Below are 6,562 nucleotides of genomic sequence, written 5' to 3'. Positions count from 1 at the left end.
AGGGTTATACCAGGCTGCTCCTTGGAGGCAAGGATTCTGGGGCTTCGTCTGACATACTTTGGTCATGTTGTGAGGAAGGACAGGTCCTCGGAGAGGGACATCATGCTTGGGAAGGTGGAGGGACGGTGCAGAAGGGGAAGACCCTCTATGAGGTGGATTGATTCAGTAACTGGGGTAATCGGGATGGGTGTCTCAGAGGCAGTGCAATTGGCACAGGACAGAGCAGGGTTTAGGGCTGTTGTACATAGGGTTGCTATGAGTCGCAAGCGACTCGACGGCACATAACAACAACAATTCAAATCTACTCCAAAAATTTCCAATATCCTTTGCCTTTCTATTTTTTCCCTCACTTTGTTGTTAAGTGACACGAAGTCAACTACTACCCAGTGATGCAATGAACAACAGACGGGAACCTCGCCCTGTCTTGCACTGTCCTCACAATCTCCGCCATGTCCATTATGGTAGCCAGCCCATCAATCAATCTCATTGGAAGTCTTCCTCTCTTTCACTGACTCTCTACCTTTACCAATGTGCTGCCTTTCTGTAAGGACTGGTTCTTCCTGAATATATTCTCTAATAAGTGACATATGTTCCCATCCTTGCCTCACAGGAGCATGCTGGCTGTACTTCCTTTGAGACAGATTGGTCGCAAAATGGCCTCTTCTGAATCCAGATTGAATTGCTGGAAATTTCCGTCAATGTACTGTTGTAGCCATTTTGAAATAATCTTCAGCAGGATTTTAACTGAGTGTGATGTTAATGATAATGTTCAATAATTTCCAGATTGTGCCCAATCATCTTTCTAAGGAACAGGAACCAAAATGGATCACTTCCAGTCAGTTGACCAGGTAGTTTTCTTCATCTTGGTTGGCAAAGCCTGATGAGCACATCCTGGCTTGCACCTCTTTCCTGAAACACATCAGTTGGTTTTCCATCAATTCCTGGGACCTTATTTCTTGCCAATGTTTTTGATGCAGCTTGGACTTCTTCCTTCAGCACTGTTGCTTCTTGATCAAATGCCACTTCCTGAATTGGCTCTTTGTCAACCAATTCTTTTAGGTACAGTGACTCTATGCATTCTTTCCATCTTCTGTTGAGGCTTCTTGCATCATTCAAGTTTTGCCCATAGACTACATCAGTTTTAAAACTCAAAGCAGTGGCTGCCACCTTCCAAGAGTTCAAGGTCTGAGAAAAGCAAATATATGCCAGGACCAGATGAACATTTGGCAGAACATTGATGATGGTGTCCAAAGTACCATCAGCCTACCAGGAAGCTGTGATGGCTTAGTGGCAAGGAGTTACACTGCCAACCAAAGGCAGGCAGATCGAATCCTGAAGATGCTTAGCAGGAGGAAAATGGGTAATCTTTTCCCATAAGATTTATAGTCTCTGCAAACCCACCGGAGGGTCAGATATGAGTTCATTCCAACTGGATAGGACATAACAGTAACAACACACGGGGATTATATGAGCTGCTGGAAAGCTTCATACCAGCCATGCCCCCCTGAAAAGATAACCTTTAAGAAAGTGCTCAGGATTTACCAAAAGTATATGTTGTCTATCCTAAACTCTATTTCCTTTGTTATGTTAGTGAGACAAGATGAGTGCAGGGTGCTCTTGAACTTTCTTTTTCATTGAAACGGAAAAGAAATTAAGCAACCCAATAGAGAAGGGAGATGAGAGATGTCAGGCCACATGATGATGGCTCAGGGCAAGTTAAATGAGACAAGCGCCTTCCTCCAGAGTTGACAGGGATATAAAGCATTGCTTTGGAGCCAGGCCTCTGAATTTAGACTTCTAAACTGGAAAAAGAAATGTGTTTGTTGAAGCCATCCATTTGTGGTCTTTCTGCTTCAGTAGGACTAGGTATCTAAGACAGAAGGGTTGGATGCATTTTTTCAGACACAGCACGAGCTGTTTCTGGGGCCATCTGATAAATATGAACAGCAGATTGTAGATGAGTGGTGGTGTGAGGAGTTAACAAGCTCAGCTGTTAGCTGAAAGGTTGGTGGTTCAAGTCTACCTGGAGGCATCATGGGGGGGAGGGGGGGAGGGGTGAGAATCATTCCAATCGACATCCCCAAATCAGCCACTGAAAACCCTCCAGCATACAATGATAGGGTCATGTATACTGGGAATCAACAGCAACTTGACAGGAGTGGCTAGATTAGATAAATCAGAATAAAGAGATGCTTACTATCTTGAATATGCATTTTTAAAAAGCCCATTAACGTTTTTTTCACAAGATTCCTTTAAAACGTTTGCAGCTTACTGCTCTAAAAATGTTTGTAGATTTTTTTCCCAAATCACATCTTGGGCAGTTCCTAAGTGATGAATGAGACCTATTCCTATGCCTGCCTTTAAGGCTCTAAGTGAAGTTTGTAGGTGAGTCAGAACAGGTGCATAGGTTCTGATTTAATCTTAAGAGCCAGAAAAGAATTAAGGACTTTAATGATTTAAAAGCTACGGATGTAACAGGTGAAGGAGATTGTGGTGAAGAATTCGATGCAAGCAGGAAGTGATTCCATCTTTCCAAAGCGAGAACAAATTTACTTAGCTTTAAGGGGCAAGCAGTTGTCTGCAAATTGGATGTTTCTAACTGGGGTACTGCCTGTATTATGCACAGCTAACAGCTTTGAAAACAAGATCTACAGATGCAGTTAATGGGTTTGTGTTAAATACCTCAATCATTAACATTTTCCCTAAAAATTAGCAAGTGCAATTAGCCCATATTAATGAAATAATATCCCTTGAGGATATTTGCTTTTTAATTTTTTTTTAAGTCAAACAGTATTTGAGTCACACAAAAAAGCAAAAATGCCTCTTAAAATCATTTCCATCTTAGACCAGGCATCAGTTAAAAACAGCTGAACTTATTTTTCCCTTCTTCCAATTCTGCAAAATTCACTCCCAGGTCTACTTTTAATGCCAAGTTTCAGAGCTGAGCAAATTTTTATGGTCTAGTTATAAACCCTAGAAAAACAAGGTTTATAGGAAATGTTGACACAACCTTAACTAAAGTGGTGCGAGCTGACACCTCTATATTTTCAATTTGGGGATTTCTACTGGGAAAATATAAACGCTAATTCAGCAAAGGAAGCCAACTATAATAAAAATGTTGTAGTCTTCCTGTTCACCCCATAAAGTTCTACTTCAAAAGATGCCAGTGCAACATTGAGGGGAATGGGAACGTGCACTGCTCAGGGCACCTGCAGATGGGGCGGCCTCCTGGTCACCTATAAACCTTCTTGGGAATGCATGACCTCATCATGAGTCATGGCTGCCCATAGCCTCCCAGCAGAAAGACAACTGAAGACTTCAGGACGCTATGGAAAAATGTCTACAGTTTTCTTGCCAGATACCTCCTATTCCATCCTCAGTAAGAGACAAAGGTGACTTCTTCACAGATCTGCAAAGCAAACATCTAAAACACAGAAAATCCAAGGAAGATGATTATGAGATTCAACGCGCAGCACTGAAGTTGATTTTGCATACGACAAGCTCAGGCTGCTGCCAGTAGCTGCCCTGGGCAGGCCCAGGTGTAAGGGCACGCCATAAACATGAGGAGAAAGAACCAACGACAATTCTGATTTCCCCAAGCCTGCTAAACAGCCCAGATTAGAAGCACATGTGCTCCACACTGCTGCTTTGATTTCCAAACCCCTCCTTTCTTGAAATGGGAGGAGGTGGGCGAAGGGGCGAAGTTTGAGTCTGGCCCAGAGATAAAGACTGACACACACAAATGGTCCAGAATGGGGGCAAAGCGATTAGAGCTGAAGTAAATGTTTTAAATCCTCAACTAGATAGACTAAACAGCATTGGCCTCAGAGTCAAGAGCCCCAGCTGTTTGCCCAGACTTTCCCATTTAGGAAATGTGACTCCAGGCTGTTTGGGAAGCCTCTGGTGGCTTGATTTGGTCATCTGTGGCATGGAGGGGTGGACCAGCCTCCGCGACAGGGTGCTGAGGAGGAAGGATACCTCAGAAAGTAGAATAAAAACTACAAGACAAATGTATCCTTTTGTGTGGATTTGTATTTCTTAGAAAACTCATCTTCAGGAAAAATAGAAATCTTTTTCAACTGAGGGACAAACCTATCAAGTTAAAGGGAATACTAATAAAACTCCTGCCTGATATATTTGCAATGGCTTTTATTTCATCTTAGAGCTGGTTTGGAGGGGCATTTACTGCTGACAACTTTGCTTTTGTGTTAAAACTAAGAGTCCATTAAAAAGGCCATTTGGGCTCCACCCCAATTACCATCACAGATGTTGAGCCTTGTCCAGCTCACAGGAGACCAGTAAGTTACATATCTTCAGGAGTAGAAAGTATTTTTTATAATTATTTTCTCCCCTCCCACGTTTCTAAGTCTGCTGGCAGTGTTTTCCCAGAGCGTTCTCAAAAGCTTTCTTAAGAAATCATTGTAGCACTGGCAAAAGAAAACGAGTTTACTTTCAGGCTAATGCTTAACTTCTGTAGTCCTGGGTTTTTCCAGCTTTAGAAGGAAGACAGTGAGTTTCTGGATGTACCTGTCAAGACTAAATGATTGTTCATTTCCTGTGAATTGGGAATAACGTAATAACATACAGCTGGGGAGCTAGGCTCTGTTTCTTGCTTTTCCCCTTTTTCAGAAGCTATGTCCTTTACCAGCTGGGAAATATTAAGGAATAAATGTGCTGAAAAACTTAGGCAAAATGGAAAAAAAAATAATCCCACAACATTCTAGATAGCAATCAGTATGGTGGTTTTACCTGTTCAGACCTGAAAATAATTTAATAGCAAAGGTATATACGAAGGTTAATTTCATTTAAAATGAATTCTTGGGGGGAAAGAAAGGAAGAATTTACAAGACATGAAAAATCTTTTTTTCTGGAATTGAGTTGATTAGAATTAACCTTGCTCAAATTATGCATGCTGGTGAGTACAGGAGTCGGAGAGAAATGATTGAAAATAATAAAGCATTTTCACACAAGAGAAGCAGATTAGTAAGAATCCATGTCTTGCTAATGCAGCCATTACCTGGAATGGAATTTTTAAAAAAGCATAAATTCAATGTGGAGTTTGAAGCTAGAATTCAGCAAAATGTAATGCCAGGCACTTATTTTAAATGCATGCTTATATCTTTTAGTATAATAAATTTTATCCAAAGTTTCCTTGGCCATTATATTATATATTGTGATGGCATCGGACACTGGACACTGAGATAGAGCCAAAGTTTTACTTCAGGTGGCTCTCGTTCCAAGTCATCATCACAATTAATTGGCGAAAGGAGGTGGATTGAGGCAAAAGAGATGCATTGATTTATTCAAGTCTCCAATTTCTCCTAAAGGAAATAAAGGAGAGGCGAAGGCTCAGTGGAAGTTTCTGCTTATGCAATCTTCCAGCCAGCCATTACCCATTGGGCTAGTCCTGTGCCAGGGAAGATAAAAATATTTGGGATCTGAAGTATGCTACAAAGCTATACTTTATCACCATAAGCAGCGGTGGTTCTCAACTTTGAGTATTAACCAGTTGTCATCAGGTGATTCTAGCTCACATCTACCCCATGTGTGTCATAGTACATCAGCACTCTGTGGAGTCTTCAGCTTCTGATTTTTCAGTGGTGGATTACTAGATTTTTCTTAGTCACCTGTGAGTGGATTTGAACCTCTAACTGTTCAGATAACAGCTGAACAAGTTAATTGTTGACACCACTTAGGGCCTTCTTAACCCTAAATGGGCATCAGAATTGTTGTTATTGTTATGTGCCGTCGAGTTGATTGTGACTCATAGCGGCTCTATGTAACACAGGCCTAAACTCTGCTCTGTCCTTTGCCAATCTCACTGCCTCTGACACATCCATTCTGATTACCCCACTGAATTAATCCACCTCATAGAGGGCCTTCCCTGTGCTGTCCCTCCACCCTACCAAGCATGATGTCCTTCTCCAAGGACCGGTCTCTCCTCACAACATGTTCAAAGTATGTTAGACAGAGCCTCAGAATCCTTGTCTCCAGGGAACCATCTGGTTTAACCCTCTCCAGGATGAATCTGTTTGTTTTTCTAGCAGTCCTTGGTACCCTCAATACTATTCTCCAGCACCACAGCTCAAAGGCATCAATTCTCCTTCTTTCCTCCTTGGTCATGGTCCAACTCTCTGATGCATAACAAGTGATAGCAAAGACCATGGTCTGTATCAGATGCACCTTAGTCTCCAGAGAGACCCCATTGCCCTTCAGTAGTTTGGAGAGGTCCCTAACAGCAGACTTTCCTATGGCAATACACCTTTTAATTTTCTGGCTAATGGTGCTGAGAGAGTGTTGACTGTGGAGCCAAGCAAACTAAAGCTGTGAACAATCTCAATCTCTTCACCATCCATCCTGATGCTGCCAATTGGTCCAGTGGTGAGAATCTTTGTCCTCTTGACATTGCACCTCAATTGAGGCATCAGAATTAGTGGCACAAATTTTTTAAAGTAAAAACTGTTGCTTGTCATCCTAAACCTGGGGTAAGCTTGAACATTACATCTCTGTGTTTAAAAGCATGCTACAAAGGTTTGGCAGATATTTCTACATCCATGTTAAT

Source organism: Elephantulus edwardii, unplaced genomic scaffold, assembly GCF_000299155.1.
Source record: "Elephantulus edwardii isolate Elephantulus edwardi_28Jun2011 unplaced genomic scaffold, EleEdw1.0 scaffold00054, whole genome shotgun sequence".
NCBI lineage: Eukaryota > Metazoa > Chordata > Mammalia > Macroscelidea > Macroscelididae > Elephantulus > Elephantulus edwardii.
This window is presented reverse-complemented; position numbering follows the sequence as displayed.